Below are 20,417 nucleotides of genomic sequence, written 5' to 3'. Positions count from 1 at the left end.
TCTGGAGTACAAATGTGGATGGGGTGGAGAGGAGGGAGATATGGGACATTGGCGGTGGGAATGTTGCACTGGTGAAAGGGGGTGTTCTTTACATGACTAAAACCCAACTACAATCATATTTCTAATCAAGGTGTTCAAATAAAGATATTAAAAAAGTTAATATGAAACAATATGGTAAGTTGTGTTTTTCCTGGCCGCAGTGGTCGGCAAGCCGCGGATCGCGAGCCACATGCGGCTTTTTACACTTTTTAATTTGGCTCTTCTGTGTGCCAGGCAGCCACTCCAGGAGTCAGGACTCTGCTCCTAGCCTCTGTCAGTGCCCGCCCTGTGTGGCTCTCAAAATAAATTTCAATCGTGGTTTTGGCGAGATTTGGCTCAGTTGAAAAAAAAAAAGGTTGCCCACCACTGTCCCTGGGGAAGGCATAGTCCTCAGTTGCTATGCACTGATGCCTCCAAAATTATCTTGAAAGTCTTCTCCTAACTCCCCTTCTTTTTTTATGAAGCATTTATGCTGCATTGTATTTCTGGTTCACAACCCTTTTCCTCATCATAGTTCATGTCACAGTCCAGAACCATTTGAAAAAATTGAGTTAAAGAAAGAGAAAAGGTCTAAAAAATGGAATGAAAATGCTCTAAGAATTGGAAGATGACTGTAGAGGTAGCCCTGCATTTCAAAGGCTGATATTTCTACAATCATGGCAACATTAATAACTTAAAGATGATTATATAAACCATTCATAACCTTGATTATAGTTTCTAAGGTTTCATCTTGCATATAAAGGTGGTCATGACATTTTCTATATCATAAGGTATTTTGAGAGGCAATATTCATCTAAATTTTATTACATATATTATTAAAATTGCTCTTTTTTGGTTTGTTTTTGGGCCACACAAAGCTGTGCTCAGGGCTTATTCCAGGCTCTGTGCTCAGAAATTACTCTTGGAAGCATTCCAGAGACTCTAGGGATCAAGCCTGGGTTGGCAGTGTGCAAGGTAAGAATTTTTCACATTGTACTATCTCTCCAGTCCCTATTACTCCTTTTTTTGTTTTGTTTTTGGGCCACACCCGGCAGTTCTCAGGGGTCACTCCTGGCTGTCTGCTCAGAAATAGCTCCTGACAGGCACGGGGGACTATATGGGACACTGGGATTCGAACCAACCACTTTTGGTCCTGGATTGGCTGCTTGCAAGGCAAACGCCGCTGTGCTCTTTCCGGGTCCCCTATTACTCTTTTAAAAATTATTTGTGCCTAATGTAGAAGTGAATCTGTCATAAGTATGTAAAGAAAAAAAACAGCATGTGAAAGGTGTTCTCTCCCAGTGTTCAAGCATTCACTGGGGGACTTGGCACTATATATCTGGGTGGGGAGTAGGTCACTGTAATAAGTAGTTATATCTCCTAAGATCAGAGAATACCAGTCATGGAAGAGCAGCTCTTTCAACTGAAATCAGAAGATGGGAACTATTTACTCAATTAATTATGGAAGAGTCAAAAGTATACAAGAAAACTCCAGTTACCAGTAAGTAACAGAAACATTATCATCACATTTGCTAAAGTTCATTGAAATCATATTATTCTTTACAGCTCAAGCATATTGTATAAAATCATCACAGCACAGTTTTATGAAGCTGATTCTACTATTAACCTCATGTTTTATTATAGGTCATTAGGAAACACACAAATGAAATAATTTGTCCAAGATTATAGAGCAGAATGTACAAGGTGAGGAACCATGCCCAGATTTGTCATTTTTTTCTTCTGAATCTGATTTATACCCACAACATAGACTGTGAACTCTCCCCCCTTTTGATAGCCCATGTCCATGTTTCTTTCTTTGAACCTAAAAGTCTTATGACTATAACAAATGAAATATCAATATGACTTTTAAGACAAAGTTGCAGTAGAGATTTGTGAACTTTATTTCAGAACCTCACCTTCAGACCATGTGGAGAGTCCTCTTTTGGGGGACCACACCCAGCAGTGCTCAGAAGTTACTCCTGTAACTTGATGTATATGAGCATAAAAGTGATATCAAACACCTCAAAGTTATGTACCAAATAAGGATGTTTTAAGGTAGGCAATAGTATAAGAAGACTCCCAGGTTATGCTGACTTAAGAATTAAGATTTTCTTCTCTTTCATTGGGTAGTTCAGCAGGAATCAGTCCAGCCTGGCAGGGCCTCCATGTCTTCTGGCAAGTGCTTTCAGTGCAAAATCACCAACTTTAACATCTCACTACACAACAGAATATAGGCTGAGCAAGGGGAGTGCCTAGATATTTGCAAGGGGTGGAGGAGGACATGATCTAGAATTGGCATGTGACACTTCTGCTCAAAGGTCACATTTCATCAGCCCAAACATTTTTGCCAGAAAACCATATTGGATTAAGTAACCAGCTTCATTCATAACTTTGCTTTTTGTGTATTCAGTGCATGATAAACACCTTAGTAGGTTAAAATGATGAACATTTGCTATTTTTAAATAGTTGAACACTAGCTACACAGTTCATTCTATTGAGAATGACTTGGCTGAATTAACAGGTCTGACTGCAGAGCTTCATTTGGTCAGAAATGTAGCTCAATGGTGAGTGCACATATTAGATCTCGAGTCTGATCATTCAGATTGAAGGTGATGAGAGGCCTACTCACAGAATGGGTGGCTGGCAGTCTCTCATTAAAGAGGAGAGGGTACCACAGGGCCTTTCAACCTGTAGCAGATTATCTTAAATATAATCACATAATGCCTTTAGGGTTCCAGACAGTTGGTTTTATATAGAAAGCTTACTTTTCTTGTTTGCAGTCAATGGTAATCTTGAATATAGAGATATCATTTCTTTATCTATAGTCATCTATATTGATCCCAGTGCCAAAAAAAAAATCAGTGCTTCTCAACCTTTTTCTGACTGTGGCCCCTTTACATCTTGTTTCTTGTCTGCCCTTTCCAATCCTCTCCTACCCCTGCTTTCGTCCTACTGGTTGGCTTTCTCATCTTCTATCAAGGTCTCCTATGTAAACAGTTTTTACCTGTGATCTTCTTGGATTATCCTGGGGGACCCATAAGGGGGCTACATGACCTCCAATTGAGAAACTTTGCAGTAGAAAGCTCAATGCACCACAATAAAGAGAAAGCCAGATATATCAAGGGAACAGATCAAATCCAAAATCCTTACGTGTGCCAGGAGAACTCCTTGGGGGAACTCGACAGAGGGTAGCATAACCATGCTAAATTAGAAACAGATCTTTCTATCTACTGAACCAGAAATAAGCCTTTCTTGGGTCACCGCCAGTCACCTGGAAGCCAGGAGAACAAGATGGCAGCTAGCAGAGTGCCTCAGGCCAAAGTGTTCGTGGAACAGGCTTCTCTTTGATTAAGGAGAAAAGATAAAAGGAGTCTGTGGTACCAATATAGAAAGGACAATAACATGGTAAGACACTGCTAGTCTGTTGCCAACGGTGGCGGGAATCAGTGGGCTCCCAGTGGTACCAGCTTCTCTCTGGCCCTGGGTACAATAGCCAAGCTGTGGAGTTGGCTGACACAAAGTGGTGCCTGTGGCCCTGGGCCAGGGAGTGAAGGCAGGGTCCTGGCCGTGACAGCTTTCCATCTGTCCCTTTCTCAGTGTGACTCCAGACATACTCAGCTCTCTGCAGCCTCCCCTTGGCACTCTGCTCCTCCAACCCCCAACTCTTCATCCAGAGCCTCCACCCGCCACTTCCTCCTGCACAATAAAACCCAGCAGTTCTACACTCAGGACCCAGCTGCCAGGCTGGAAAGGAAAAGGCTGTGGAGTCAGGTGTCCCTGTACTCCAATCACAGCCAGGCCACTTCCTAAGTTCCAAGACTTGAGGCAAGTCATTTAAGTTCACTAAACACTAATTTCCTCCTCTCCAACTGGGGACAATATTGTCCTACAACCCTGCAAGACAAATACTAAGAGACAGAAAGTGAAAAAAAACTTTCTGGCAGAAATCAAACGTGGTGGTTTGGGTTTAACCAAAGGACTTTGAGACTAATAAAAATAGGCTTTTCCACAAATCTAAAACACTTGCTGTTTAGAAGGATACACCACTGGAGAACTTTACAGGTTGAGTTTTTGGGACATCCTGCCACCGGCAGGCAAAAGGGCGCCCTCTAGAGGTTCCTAAGCCACACTACAAAGCTATGCTTCAAGCATTGATGGCAAAGGCTTTGAAGATGTCACTCAGGGCACCTGGAGGTGGGGGTGAAGGGATTTTGGGTGGGGTGGAGAGGTCACAATAGCTGAATTTTGATTTGAAATCTTAGAAGGCCTCTTAATTCTTCCTAGACTCGAGGCGCTGCCACTAAACTTTCTGTTTAAATGAGCTTTTGCTTCCTGGATCCAAAATTATTTGCCAAAAGTTTTTTCCAGATATGTGAAACATTCCTCAAGGTCAGCCAGTCCTTGCATAGCCAGTTTCTCAGCCTCTGAGCACCCCCTCAGAGCCACACCGTTTTGTGTTGTGTAGAGAGAATTAGGAATTAGTTTCAGAGAATTTTCCTACTCATCATGCCTACAAAAATAGCCCTTTTTAACTCCATCCCAAAGCAAAGGGCTGAGATAGTCACACTTTAAAGACTGGAATACATATAAAAGGGAAGCACCTCCTGCTTCTCATTGTCTTCTCTGCATATTTCAGAAGTTCAGCTCCTTCTTTCTGGTTGTCCTTGGGTGAAAGATTATGTCTCCTATTTTCTTTATGCTGTTTAAAAGACACCCATATTTTTTCACGAGTATGCAATACTAGTTGAAAATAAAAATAACTCATAACTCATAACCATCAACACAATTGACCTGTAGAAAAGGAAGAATCACTAGAGGGGAAAGGGGATTAAAATAAAACGCCTAGAATCCCAGGCGACCAATTCCTGTGAGCAAGTGTGAGGAGAGAGAGGTAGAGAAGGGAAGCTTAGAAAACAGAAGCCTAAGAAACGAAGCTCTTTCTGTTCTATAGAAAGCAATCATTTCTATGTAGTTTTACCTAGGTGATCTTCCTTAACTGTTTCCAAAGTGTCAGTGCAATTACCTACCTCATCTTTCAGATAAGGAAACACATTTGGAGAGGTTAATGGGCTTGTCGAAATCATCGACTTGTTGAAATCAAGTATCCAATGATGGAAGGAGCTTGAGGGAAGCAAAATAAGTCAGAGGGAAAGAAGACCAGTAAGGAATCAGTTCACCTCTGTGGGCAAGGAAAGGTTCTAAAATTGATGAAGTCAAAACAAAGAGACAAACTAGTGGACATTAATAATGTACCTCAGGGGGATTATGATATGTATATTATGAGGAAAGAACTTGTGGGGAGGCAAGGGGGGGAACCTTTCAGAAGCAAATCATAGTTAATGCTTGATAAATAGCCAGATGCTAAAGACAGATGAATGGCAGATTTATTAGACAGATGATAAAAAATAATGGCTTGATAGATGACAGGTAGATGGATGAGTGGTTAGGTGAGGAAGATTGCCTCTGGAAATAGCGCTTTTCCCCAAAGAATGATGGTAAAGAAGAAACGGCAGAGCCAGCAGAATTCAAGAGCTTGGATGGGTGGACAACCATAGAGAACTGGGGAATCCCTCAAATACAAATACTCTGAGATCTAAGGGGAAAGGGGGACATTATCAGTTCTTGATGATTCAAAGACCCAGAGATGGGGAGTAAGTAACATAGCTCTTCAGCAAGAGAATATTGTTCCAAAAACTGATGACAGGTCTGTCCCCAGAGTGCTGGTTTTGGTGGGAGTCATTCTGTGGTGTTGTGTCATTTGCTATAAAAAGCAGCAGGCACCTGAGTTGGGGGGCCTTGGGAACATGTGGGGTCTCCTGGGAACACGTGCATGAATTGAGATGAAGCAGCACTTGAGTGCTAGTGGGTTCAGGAAGCTCCTTTTTAACTTAGGTGCTGGAAATGCATTTAAGTTCATTACTGTTTCAAACCCACATTTCATTTAAAGACACTGTAATAAAAAGGAGGATGTGCTTTTTCATATTTTCCATACCTATATATGTATATATTTTTCAGAATGTCTCTCATTTCTGCTACACTGGGCGGAGGTTGCCAAGGAGACTGTTACCAGCAGAACTAAGCTGTTGGTGAACAATTAATTGCCCTCAGTGAGGCTCAGAGAGAGAATTTGAGTAGAGTTTAGACTGAACCTGCCTCTGTTCACAGAGAGCAGAGGTAGCTTGGGGGATGTGTGAGTAGCAGATAGAGAGTTCTCGAAAATGTGGGTGCCACTGTTTTATCAGACCCTTCATTTCTTTACGTCTTTCTTTCTCTTTCTTTCTTTTTCTTTCTTTCTTTCTTTCTTTCTTTCTTTCTTTCTTTCTTTCTTTCTTTCTTTCTTTCTTTCTTTCTTTCTTTCTTTCTTTCTTTCTTCCTTCCTTCCTTCCTTCCTTCCTTCCTTCCTCTTCCTTCCTTCCTTCCTCCCTCCCTCCCTTCCTCCCTCCCTCCCTTCCTCCCTCCCTCCCTCCCTCCCTCCTTTCTTTCTTTCTTTCTTTCTTTCTTTCTTTCTTTCTTTCTTTCTTTCTTTCTTTCTTTCTTTCTTTCTTTCTTTCTTTCTTTCTTTCTTTCTATTTCTTTCTTCTTTCTCTTCTTTTTTTCTTTTTTCTTTCTTTCTTTCTTTCTTTCTTTCTTTCTTTCTTTCTTTCTTTCTTTCTCTCTCTTCTTTCTTTCTCTTTTTCTTTCTTCCTTTCATTCATTCATTCTTTTTCTTTTTCTTTCTTTCTTTTTTCTTTCTTTCTTTTTTCTTTTCATTCATTCTTTCTTTCCTCCTTCTATCAGTATCTCTCCCTCCATCTCCCTCCTTCCATTTCTTTCTTTCTTCCTCTTTCTTTCTATCTTTCTTTCCTCTGGCAGTATCCCTCTCTCCATCTCTCTCCCCCTTTCCTCCCTTTTCTCCTCTCTTTCCTCCTCTTTCTTTCTTTCTTTCTTTCTTTTCTTTCTTTCTTTCTTTCTTTCTTTCTTTCTTTCTTTCTTTCTTTCTTTCTTTCTTTCTTTCTTTCTTTCTTTCTTTCTTTCTTTCTTTCTTTCTTTCTTTCTTTCTTTCTTTCTTTCTTTCTTTCTTTCTTTCTTTCTTTCTTCTTTTTTCTCCCTTCCTTCCTTCTGTCAGTCTCCTTCCCTCCTTCCCTTCCTCCCTTCTTCCATCCCTCCCTCCTCCCTCCCTTTCTTCTTTTTTTCCTTCCTTTTTTTGTTCTTTCCTTCCTTCCTTTCTTTTGTTCTTTCCTTCCTTCTTTTACCTTTTTGGGTCATACCTCATAAAGTTTAACAGTTACTCCTAGCTTTGCACTGTGATATTATTTCTAGCAGTGCTTGGGGGACAATACGTGATGCTGCTGGTGATCAAATTCAGTTTGGCCACATGCAACATAAATGTCCTACCTGCTGCACTATCTCTCTGGCATTTTCTTGTCCAGAATTTATTTCAGCCTGTCTTCTGCAGGCCAGAAATAATCCAAATTATTATTGGAAGCACTCCTCAACTCTATGAATGATGAAAGGAAATTCCAAGAATGCTTTCCACAGGCATCCATACCCAGGAGAGCTTAGCTCCACCTTCTCACATGGTTGCCAGTTGCTTGTGAACATATCACCATGTCACTGATGGTCTCCTTCCTTCCCCAGCTTCTCTGTTCTCCTATTACTGATCACCAGAGTCCTCTCACAAACACTGCTCTGGTCCTCAGATCCTGGTCTCAAGCCTGTTCCTGGGACTCCTGAAGGAAGGCCATCTCTTGGTAAGAAAGGCCTAATATGAGAGTAGCAGAGCAGCTCAGGCAGTTCCCCACTTGGCTCTCTGGTCCTCTCCCACATGCTCAAGAATGCTCTGTTAAATAGTGTTTCCTAAAAGTGTACCCTCTTAGTCCACCAGGTAATTTCTTGCTTATCATGACAGCTTCCTTCCAGAAAGAATAGAAGACTGGGGGTGGGGTGTGGTGGGGTGGGGTGGCAAAGCCTATTGGAGAGTGTGAACTGGACTCAGAACAGTTTATGAGTCAGAGTTTAGAGTTGCAAGGCAGAAACCACCCGCAGAAATCATCTGAGCATGGAAATACCTTCCTGGGCTGCTCTAGTAGCTGCTACTTTGCTCCAGCCAGGATACTGAGTGCTCCAGAACTGAAAAATAAAAAGCCTCCTAAGCTCCTAGTACCTTCCATTTAAACCCTTCCATTTGATTCCTTAGTTTAAAGAGCTACAATGGAGACATGTCATAGTCAGTCACCTATGAGGGCAAGAAATTATACTCCTTACCTTTCAGATACTCAACATATATTCCAAGTTATTCAGGAAAAAAAAAAGAACTTTGGACTTTAAGCAGGCCACAATTCTGTGATGGCAGGGACTGAGGGAACCCTCACCTCCAAGACAAAAATTATCCACTTCCCCTAAATTCTTGTTCAGTTCTACTCTACAGAATACGCAGTGTTAGAAATGAAACTTTCATTCTTTTCCAGTTGTTTTTAAAAATCTGTTAATGAGCTAACAGTATGAAAATTTTCTTCATTGTAACAAGAAGTTGCATGTCATAAACACTTAATAATACATGAGGTTACAGCTGCAACTTTCTCTGCCAGCATCCTAAAAATGTCCTAGTTTTTCTAGGTGGTGAAAATGATTCTTTCCCCTGCCCACACCCTGAAACTTTGACCTCCATGTCCTCAGACCAAGGAGTAAAGAGAATCTCATCACAGCTTTTTTTCTCTGTACTGGCAGCATTGCTTATTTTTGCAGCAGGAGAGAAAAAAAGAATAGGCTTTTCCACTTGTTGATCCATCGACAGAATCATAAGGCTATATACATATGAAAAAGGGAGAATGTATTTATCATTAAGCTTAGCACAACTTGGTATATGAAATAAAGAGGATGAAAGCTCAGAGAATGGCAGATAAATCAGAATTAAAGATCTAACTCCTCTACTCCCCAGGAATCACTCTGAGCTTCAATTTTCTCATTAAATGATTGGGAACAGAAGTCAGGTCTGGGTACAGAAACCACTTCTTACAAATGGATGACACAGCCTGTCATCTTTAACTGAAAGTAACACCACCAAAGCAGAAAGCAAGAAAAGCATGTGACCAGCACTTCACACTGGGACCCAGCTCTTCCCACCAACCCTTCTCACACACTCCCCTGTCCCCCCTCAGTTCTCCAGTGGAAAACCTTTCATAGGTCTGAGAAAATTCTCCCACCTTTCTCCTGTTTTGTTGTTGTTGTTGTTGTTATTGTTTGGGGACCACACCCATTTGATGCTCAGGAATTACTCTTGGCTATGCATTTAGAAATCACCCCTGGCAGCGAATGACCGCCGGCTCCAGCTGGGTCTCTCTTGCTCCGGGAAGGGCCGCGCGAACTGCAGCCAGTCCGGCTGGGTTTCACTTGCCCCAGGAAAGGTAGGGAAGCCCCGCCCACACACGCTGAGCGCGCGAAGGGCCGCTGGCTCCAGCTGGGTCTCTCTTGCTCTGGGAAGGGCTGCGCGAACTGCAGCCAGTCCGGCTGGGTTTCACTTGCCCCAGGAAAGGTAGGGAAGCCCCACACACCCACGCTGAGCGCGCGAACACCCTCCACGCCCCATCCCCCGTTGGGTTAGGCCACAGAAAGAGCACAGGAGGAGCCAAACCGCAGCAAACCCACCCAACAGTACCCCTAGATCCACCCTCAGGGAGGGGACCCATTCCCACACCACAGGGGATCAAAACAGGCTGAAATTGGAAGGAACAGTACTCCAAAGCACACCATTAAACACAAAGAAATATGGGTAAATCAAAGAGAACCCTAAGTTCTGAAGATACGGAGACAAACCCTAACAAGTTTTCAAGCCCACCAAAACGCACAGATTCATGGGAAGTTGACCTAAAAGCAGCAATGAGGAAGGAAATGCAAGAATCAATAAAAGCAATGAGAGAAACCTTAGCTACCGAGTATAAGATATCTATCGAGGAACAAATTAGCCAAATTAAAGAAGAAATGTTAAAGAGTATGAGAGAATCCATACAAAAAGAAGTGAAGGATTTAACAGACAAAATAACAAGCCTTACTAGCAGAAACACAGAGTTGGAGAAACACATTGAAGAACTCGAAGGAAAACTGCAAACAAAAAATGACCAAGAAACCAACAAAGAAATAAAAGGCAAAGCACTGGAAGGAAAAGTCCAGTACCTAATGAACAAGGACAAAAGAAACAATCTAAGAATCGTGGGTATACCAGAAGGGGAGGAAATAGGGAAAGGGGAAGAACAAGTAGTCAGAGAGATAATGGCAGAGAACTTTCCCACCCTCTGGAATGAAACTTCAGGGCAAATCCAGGAAATGAAGAGGGTCCCTAATAAAATAGACCCCAATAAACCAACACCAAGACATATAGTAATCCAAATGGCTAAAAACAAAGAGAAAGAGGAACTTCTTAAGGCAATAAGAGAGAAAAAAACCTCAAGTACAAAGGTAGGGACATAAGAATCAAACCAGATCTGCCAGTCGAAATAATTCAAGCTAGAAGACAGTGGAATGACATATTTAAATGACTGAATGAAAGAAACTTCCAACCTAGAGTCCAATATCCAGCAAAACTATCATTCATATGGGAGAACAGACTAAAAACATTTTCAAACAAGACCGAACTAGAGCTATTTGTGCAAACAAAACCGATCCTTAAACGACCTACTCAGAGATGAATTACACAATCCAAACCCCCGATTGTAACAAAAGCCACCCTACACAACACAACTGCACAACAGTCCTCTCTCTCAATAATCTCCCTAAATGTTAATGGCCTAAACTCTCCAATTAAAAGACGCATAGTAGAGAACTGGATTAGGAAAAATAAACCGGACTTCTGCTGTCTGCAAGAAACACACCTACAGCTACAGGATAAGCATAGGCTTAGAATAAAAGGATGGAAAGTAATTATTCAGGCCAATGGAAAACAAAAAAGAGCAGGGACAGCCATTCTTATATCAGACCAAATTGCATTCAACCTCAAGAAAGTGATCAGAGACAAAGAGGGTCACTACTTACTGATCAGGGGAACATTGGATCAAGAAACACTAACCCTGGTCAATATCTATGCACCTAATCTAGAGTCAGCAATATATGTGAGGCAACTGCTCGTAAACCTGGAGAAACACATGAAGGGAAATGTGATAATAGTAGGGGACCTCAATACTCCACTTTCACCACTGGACAGATCCACCAAACAGAAAAATAGCAAAGAAATAAGAGCTCTAAATGAAAAATTAGAAGATTTGGGGCTAATAGACTTATATAGAGCCCTCTATCCCCAAAAGAAGCAGAATACACATTCTTCTCAAGCCCACATGGAACCTTCTCCAGAATAGACCATGTCCTAGGATACAAAGCCAACCCTATATAAGACCACAAAGGTAAGGATCATAGAAGTACCCTTTCAGATCACTATGCAACAGAGATCAAAAATTGACATCAAGAAGAAGCAATGGAGAAAAAACTAATACCTGGAGATTAAACAACATGCTGCTCAACAACAGCTGGATCAAAGAACAACTCAAGGAAGAAATAAAAAGATTCCTTGAGACAAATGATAATGAAGAAACAACATGTCAAAATTTGTGGGACACAGCAAAAGCAGTAATTAGGGGGAAACTCATAGCAATACAGGCCTATATCAAGAAACAGGAAAATAACAAAACCAACAGTTTAAAAGATCACCTCAAAGAATTGGAACAACAGGCAACAGAGAAATCCAACCACAACCAAAGGCAAGAAATAATAAAAACAAGAGCAGAAATAAACAACATAGAAAACCAAGAAAACAATACAAAAAATCAATGAGACCAGGAGTTGGTTTTTTGAAAAAAATAAACAAGATAGACAAACCCCTAGCAAAACTCACCAAAAAAAAGAGGGGAAAACACCCAAATCAATAGGATCACAAATGAAAGGGAGATATTACAACAGAACCCCAAGAAATACAACATATCATAAGATCATATTATGAACAACTATACTCAGCTAGGATAGAGAACCCAGGAGAAATCGACAGATTCTTGGAGAAAAACCCTCTTCCGAGACTGGACAAGGAAGACCCTAGAAAGCCTAAACAGACCAATCACCTCAGAGGAAATTGAAGATGTAATTAAAAAACTCCCTAAGAACAAAAGCCCAGGACCAGATGGATTTACAGGTGAATTCTACCAAACATTTCCGAGAAGACTTACTGCCACTTTTCCATAGCTCTTCCAAACCATAGAAAAAACAGAATCCTCCCTAACTCCTTCTATGAGGCAAATATCACACTCATTCCCAAAGAAGGCAAAGACACCACCAAGAAAGAAAACTACAGACCAATCTCACTAATGAACATAGATGCAAAGATACTCAACAAAATCTTAGCAAACCGAATCCAGCACTTCATCAAAAAGATCATACATCATGACCAAGTGGGTTTTATACCAGGAATGCAAGGTTGGTTCAACATACGCAAATCAATCAACATTATACATCACATCAACAACAAGAAAAACAAAAACCACATGATCATATCAATCGATGCAGAGAAGGTGTTTGACAAAATCCAACACCCTTTCATGTTAAAGACACTCAGCAAAATAGGGTTAGAAGGAACCTTCCTCAAGATAGTTACAGCTATCTATGAAAAGCCTACAGCCAACATTATACTTAATTGCGAGAAACTAGAAGCATTCCCACTAAGGTCAGGAACTAGACAAGGCTGTCCACTCTCTCCACTATTATTCAATATAACCTTAGAAGTCCTAGCAAGAGCAATCCGACAAGAGAAGGGAATCAAAGGAATCCAAATTGGGAAAGAGGAACACAAACTATCTCTATTTGCAGATGATATGATGATATACATCGAAAATCCTAAAGAGTCCACAGTAAAACTCCTAGAAACAATTAACCACTACAGCAAAGTGGCTGGATGCAAAGTCAATACACAAAAGACAGTAGCATTTCTATATACAAACAACGAAGTTGAGGAGAGAGAGATTAAAAATACAATACCATTTAAAATAGTATCAAAAAATATCAGGTACCTAGGAATCAACCTTACGAGGGAAGTGAAAGACCTATACCAGGGAAACTTCAAAACGCTTCAGAAAGAAATTGAAGACGACCTAAAGAAATGGAAGAACATCCCATGCTCATGGATAGGTAGAATTAACATAGTCAAAATGACTATCCTACCCAAACTACTATATAGATTTAATGCAATCCCTATCCAAATCCAGACACCATTCTTTAATGAAATAGAACAATCAATCACAAAATTTATTTGGAACCACAAAAGACCCAGGATAGCCAAACACATACTGAAAAACAAAAAGCTGGGAGGCATCTCCTTACCAAACTTGAAACTATACTATAGAGCCATAGTAATCAAAACAGCATGGTACTGGAACAGAGACAGGACCTCAGACCAGTGGGTCAGAACAGAATTCCCAGACATAAACCCCAAGATATACAGCCAACTAATATTTGATAAAAGAGGCAAGAACCTAAAATGGAACAAAGGAAGTCTATTCAACAAATGGTGTTGGTACAATTGGAAAACCACATATACGAAAATGAAGATTGACCCATACCTCACCCCTTATATAAAAGTCAACTCAAAATGGATCAAAGACCTTGAAATCAGACCCGAATCTATAAAGTTTATCGAGAATAAAATAGGCAGAACACTCGAAGACCTATATATCAAAAAGGTCTTTGAGAAGGGAGCACCAATGGCAAGAACGTTAACAGCAATAATAAACAAATGGGACTACATCAAACTAAAAAGCTTCTGCATGGGCGAAAGAAACCCTACTTAATGCAAGAAGACAGTTAACAGAATGGGAAAAAATCTTTCACTCGACATATCAGATAAAGGGCTGATATCTAGAACATACTAAGCACTCAGAAAGCTGAGCCCCCAAAACCAAATAAAGCCATAAAAAAATGGGAAGATGAAATAATAGACACTTCTCTGAGGAAGACAGAAGGAGTGGCCAACAAACACATGAAAACATGCTCACCTTCACTCATTATCAGGGGAGATCCATATCAAGACCAACAATTGAGATACCACCATACACCAGTGAGGATGGCTCACATCAAAATAATGGAAACAACCTTTGTTGGCGGGGATGCGGTATGAAAGGAAACCCTCATCCACTGCTGGTGTGGAAGCCCCCTAGTCCAACATCTATGGAGAAAAGTCTGGAGAGTGCTCAAAGAACTCAGAATTGAGCTGCCATTGACCCAGCAATTGCCCTCCTAGGCATATACCACCCAAGGTTGGAAGGATATTCATCCCAAAATACATATGCACCCCACTATTTATCGCAGCAATCAGTATAATACCAAATCTTGGAACCAACCTCGATGTCCAACAACAGATGAATGGATCATTAGATGTGGTACATATACACAATGAAATATACTGGCAGTCAGAAATGATACAATCACAGACTTTGCAGCAACGTGGATGGACCTAGATCATGTTATGTTAAACGAAGTAAGTCAGAAGACAAAAGAAAAACACAGAATGGTAGCACTAGTTCTGAAGCACCTAGAACATATATTTTATACACACTAATACCTAACAAATCAAATAACGAGGTTTTAACAGGGTAGAAACTCTGAGCACTGTAATAGTCAACATATACTTGGGAGCAGTGTCCAAAATACATGAAAAAGGAACAACGCAAACTCTTCACTACACAGTATACCACAAAGAAAACAGCAACAACAGAGACAGCAGCATAGAGAGAACAGGTATGTAATCAGACTTCTACAACAAAGGGCCCACAATAATCCCTTAGAGATCGATATACAAGAACACAAGTATAGAACACCACGGGAAATCAACTGACTGCAATGGAAACATACCTTAACACTATGTTTTAATGCCTTTATCTTTACTATATTTTAAATAACCTCTCAGCTTTTCTGTCCACAGGCACCCTTGGATACAAAGGGCGGACAAACTAAGGTGGCAACTCAGGATACTACACGAGATACCATACCTTGCTTGCACTACGAGATAGCCGCGAGAAAAATCTTTAACATACACTTATCTCTAGGTTATACCTTCTTTTAGGAATTGAAGCACGTGACCAGCCAGATCACCAAGGCAGTAACTACGACGTACGGACTTAAACTACAGACTCTATTCATCGAACACAATCAACCAATCCAGCATTCCCTTGCTATTTTCTCTTCTCTTCTCACTACTTTCTTCTTTTTTTTTCCTCTTTTTTCTTTTCTTTTTTTTTCTTTCTTCATTTCTCTCTTTTCTATTCTTCTCTTTACTTTTTTCCCATTCTCTTCTCCCTTTCTTTATAAGGTATTTTTTCTTTTCTCTCCCTTCATACCCCTCCCATATACCTTCCCCTTTCTCCCCTCCAGAAATCTAACTATCCCTTCACCCCTCAATCCCATCCAGATCTCCCACCATATTAAAACTCTTCACCCTCAGTCCTTAATCTATTAGGCATCAAGATCGACCTCCTACCCAACGAACCAGTACCCAGCACCCAGGCGTGGGGACACCCAGTCAAACCCACACCTAGTCTCCTGGCAAGAAAAGACAGCCAACTCCCCTGCGGACTCATGCTGTGCGGCCCTCCCTACCAACTCCCCTAACGTGGACTGTTTCTTGAAACCGGGGCCTAGGTCCAAAAGTATCCCCCAATACAAGAATTCTTCCAAGACCTCCCTACCACAAATTTTTACCAAACTGAAGAAGGCCAGGGGGGTGGGATAGAAGATGCCTGGGAACCCACAACACCACAAGGAAAAACCCAAAAGGCAATGGGAAAAACTGTACTTCCAACATAGGCAATAAGACCTGTAATAACACCACATCTTTTACCGGCTTTCCCCCAAATGTAAGGTAGTTTTTTGCACCACTTTGGTCCTTTAAAAGCTTCGCTAACTCATTTTATTTCTTTTTCTTTTATTTATTTATTTATTTTTTTAATTTATTTTTTCAAATGCCTGTCCTACATATACATTTGTGAGCATATACATTGTCATTCCCTTTCTTTTTTTTATTTATTTTATTTTTATTTTATTTATTTTATTTCATTTTTTATTATTTTTTTTATCGTTTTTTTTGGGGATGCGACCTGTTTCTGTTATCCCCTCTGTCCACCCCCAAATACACCGACAATATAATGTAGCACCATTTCTCCCTGCAAAGGCACACTAAATAAAGGGGAAATCTTACATATAGAAAAGAGCTCTTATCTAATAGAGATAGGAACTCACAGTTGTTATAATACAGGGATATATCCTACCTGGAAAATATGTCATGTGGAATCAACTTAGACCTCAGGGGTGATTAATACCATTCATCCAGCCTTGAATCCCTGAGTCCCAGACATAGAAACGGCACAGCTCTTCACACAGCTGCAGGAAACAAATCCATCCAGGACAGCCTTAATACTGCGGGGTCAACAAAGGCCAGCTCTAACATGATATCCTGACAACGAGGAAAATGTGAACAACTTGACCTTAGAGCTGATTAGCCTACCTTACCAGCTAACGACAAGACAAAACCAGAAGACTTGGCACCCTTTGGTAGTCCAAAAGCCAAGATCGCGATTTACAGATGACTGCTGATAGAACCACGGCCAGACTGTACACATCTTGGGACCAATAAAAAAGCCTAGTTTAGGGTTTGAACTATGACCTGCACAATAAGCATGATCCCCAGTCCCAAAGGTCCTGCAGAGACAATTGTAACGGAATGGAGCTTCTGGAAGCACAAAGAAAGACGCTAACCTAGGTGCCATCCTAGGCTCAGTGCAAAGCCCAAGACCACCAACCACAGAAGATGGATTAAAATGACACTGAGGCAACAGAACCTCTAGAATCACGAAGACTGACTTCATCATAAATCCCATCTCAGGATCTGTGCAGATACTGAGACCTCTAAACACAGAGCTCTGATTGTATCACCCTGGACAGAGCAGAAGTCTACCAACCACAAAAACGCCACCGGGAGAGTAAATGATCCTGAGCAAAATCTAGAGTTGATCCCCATGACAGTATACTCCAGAGGACGGAGAAACCCCATATTTTTTTAGGCCAAGTGAATTTCTTTTCAAATGACCCAATATTTACTGTGCCAGGGGCAGGAGGGAAAAAACAAAAATACAAAAAGCACAAAACCTTGGTTATTTATATATATAATATAATATATATATTTTTACCTTCATTTATTATTATTATTATTTTCATTTACCTATCTATTTGTCGATTTCTCTCTTTGGGTGTGATTATTGAAATTGTTGTCCCCAGTTTATACTTATTTTTCTCTTCCTCTCTTTCTTTCGTATGTGCTATGCCATGTTTCTTATTTCAAGACCATGGTGTGTTTTTTTTGTTTGTGTGCTTGTTTTTGTTGTGTTTTTGTTTGTGTTGTTTTGTTTTTTTGTTTGTTTTTTGTGGTGCTTATTGATAAAGCTGGAGTCCTCAATGGATATTTAACACTTCTTTTGGTACTGGTGGAGTGTTTCACCTTCTCTTTCTTTTCACCTCCCAAATTGATGATGAGAGCCACTAGAAGGATTCCGCCCATTTTCGGGGTATTAGACTCTTACCCCAATTTATTACTTTTTTCTTTTTCAGGTAAAACCACATAACTTGAAATAGCTGGTCTTGCCTCCAGTTAGAGGGGGAAATAAGGGAGGCCTCAAGACCAAACAGGTGCAAGACTACTAAGTAATAGGTTAGATACAGAGGGGACCACATATTCTAGCCACCCGGGGGGGTGAGGGAAGAAGAAATGGGAGGGCAGAACAAAAATGGACGGGTAGGGAGAACAATTTGGTGATGGATGGGAATCCCTCCTGATTTTATGTGAATATGTACCTAAAATATTATTGTCACCAATATGTAAGCCAACTATGATCAAAATAAAATTATATTATAATAAAAAAAAAAGACAAAAAAAAAAAGAAATCACCCCCTGGCTTTGGGGGAACCATATGGGATGCGGGGGGATCGAAACTCGGTCCCCTCCTAGGCTAGTGCTTGCAAGGCAGATGTCTTATCTCTAGCGCCACCTATCTGGCCCCACCTTTCTCCTTTTTGAAAAATGTGCTTTTATGTTCTTTTTTTTAAGGTAGAAAAAAATATGGAATGCTTCACGAATTTGCGTGTCATCCTTGCGCAGGGGCCAATTTTATCGTTCCAATTTTAGTATATGTGCTGCCGAAAAATGTTTTTGGTTTTCTTTTGGATCACACACAATGGTGTTTAGGATCCATCCTGGCTCTGCACTCACTTCGTGTGAATTCATACACACTTTTGTGTGTTCAGGGGACCATAGCAGTGTGCAAGGCAAACACTCTACTCACTGTATTGTTTGCTTTGGCCCTCACCTATCTCCCCTGTTTGACCACAAAGTCACAACTAACTCTTAGCTGCAGCTCCCCTCTTTCAAAGTGGTGATGCAGTACTGGGAGTTTCCTTTAAGTTTATTGTCTTCTCAGCCCTTATTGAAAACTGCTTTTTGAAACCATAACAAGCATATGCCTTGCCTATGGCCAACTCAGGCTTAATCCATGTTATCTTTATTTGGGGGAACAAGATCTTCCAGGAGTGATCCCTGAGTGTAGAGCCAGGAGCAACCTCTGAGCATTGCCTTGGTGTGGCTCTAAAACAACAACAACACAAAAATTTTGCTTTCAGTCAGTGACATCACAAAAGATTCATTCTCTTGGTTGGTTGGTAGAGATTTATTCTTTTTTTTTCTGCTCATTTAGTCATCAAAAAAACTTGAGAGCAAAAAGTCCGGAACTTTTGAACTCATTCTCCATCTTTTGGGAGCAGAAGAAGCTGGAGATAGGCTAAATAAGTAATCATCTTTATATGATCTAGACTATGTGAAAATACAGCAAATATCCAGGAAGAGGGCATGAGTAGACATGGGTTAGGGGAAGCATACATAATCCTTTGATCTCTTGAACCAGGTCACTTCTTAGACATCATTGGGTGTAAAACTTGATGGCTTTTAGCACTGCTGGGATGTCTCTAGAGGCCTCCAGAGGCCCCAAGGATTCAGTGCTGCTAAGGGGGAACCCAGTTGGCTGGGAAATTACTGGGTATTGTCTGAAAGGCCCCCTCATTATTGTTTGGGAGTTAAAAAAAAATCCACAAAAAGCCAAGAACCATTGGAATTGTATAACTGAGGATTTGAAGGTTTGGGGGGGGGGGTTTGCTTTGCAAAATCAGAAACTTTTAGAATATCTATATGATTTGGGGATTATTGCAGGTTTGGTTCTTTGTGATTGCCACAATGGCAAAAACGGCCTAAGGAAGGCGACTTTTTCTATAGTGATGCAGAAACAGTCCTTCGAAATGGATAGGAATTCAACTGAGAGTTTGAGCAATGTTGGTCTTTCACCTTCTCCAGGCCTCCCACTGCTGTAATCTAAGTAACTGGAGAAATAGTCGTCATACTTTTTCATAGAGCTGTCCATGGAGTTAGAGGGGGAAAAACAAAGTGGGGGAAAGGTGTAGATGCTGAGAGTCCAACCCACTCCAGGTTTCGAATTGTGAATTGTCAGTGACTGGCATCAGTGAGCAGGGGTGGAGCTTCACTGCCTGCAGAGACCTTCAGAGCCTTTAAAACGAATAACTTCTGCCTGCCTGCTTTCCATTCTTTCTTTTTCTTTTCTTTCTTCTTTCTTCTTTCTTTCTTTCTTTCTTTCTTTCTTTCTTTCTTTTCTTTCTTTCTTTCTTTCTTTCTTTCTTTCTTTCTTTTCTTTCTTTCTTTCTTCTTTTCTTTCTTTCTTCTTTCTTTCTTTCTTTCTTTCTTTCTTTCTTTCTTTCTGTCTGTCTGTCTGTCTTCTTCCTTCTTCCTTCCTTCCTTCCTTCCTCCTCCCTCCCTCCCTCCCTCCCTACCTCTTTCTTTCTTTCTTTCTTTCTTACTTTCTTCTTTCTTTCTTTCTTCTTCTTTCTTTCTCCTTTCTTTCTTTCTTTCTTTCTCTTTCTTTCTTTCTTCTTTCTTTCTTACATTCTTTCTTTCTTTCTTTCTTTCTTTCTTCTTCTTCTTTCTTTCTTTTCTTTCTTTCTTCTTTCATTTCTTTCTTCTCTTTTCTTTTCTTTCTTTCTTCCTTACTTTCTTTCTTTCTTTCTTCTTTCTTTCTTTCTTTCTTTTCTTTCTTTCTTTCTTTTTCTATCTTTCTTCTTTCTTATCTTTCTCTTTCTTTCTTTCTTTCTTTCTTTCTTTCTTTCTTTCTTTTCTTTTCTTTTTTTTTTTTTGGTCTTTGGGTCACACCTGGCAGTGGTCAGGGGTTACTCCTGGCTCTGCGCTCAGAAATCACCCCTGGCAGGCATGGGGGACCATATCTGATACCAGGATTCGAACCACTGTCCTTCTGGATGTAAAGGCAAATGCTCTGCCTCCATGCTATTAC

General features: G+C 40.6%; 1 protein-coding gene and 1 pseudogene across 2 annotated transcripts in view; one reads left to right on the top strand and one right to left on the bottom strand.

Annotated features, from left to right (window-relative positions):
- Positions 1-20,417, top strand: part of GPR27 (G protein-coupled receptor 27) — a 481,267-nt gene that overhangs the window by 208,443 nt on the left and 252,407 nt on the right. The gene's annotated exons all lie outside the window — the stretch shown is intronic.
- On the bottom strand, positions 18,125-18,218 carry LOC126014560 (uncharacterized; annotated as a pseudogene).

This window comes from Suncus etruscus, chromosome 7 (assembly GCF_024139225.1).
Source record: "Suncus etruscus isolate mSunEtr1 chromosome 7, mSunEtr1.pri.cur, whole genome shotgun sequence".
NCBI lineage: Eukaryota > Metazoa > Chordata > Mammalia > Eulipotyphla > Soricidae > Suncus > Suncus etruscus.
Note: the sequence above shows the minus strand (reverse complement) of the source record. Positions and strands in the feature narration are given on the sequence as shown.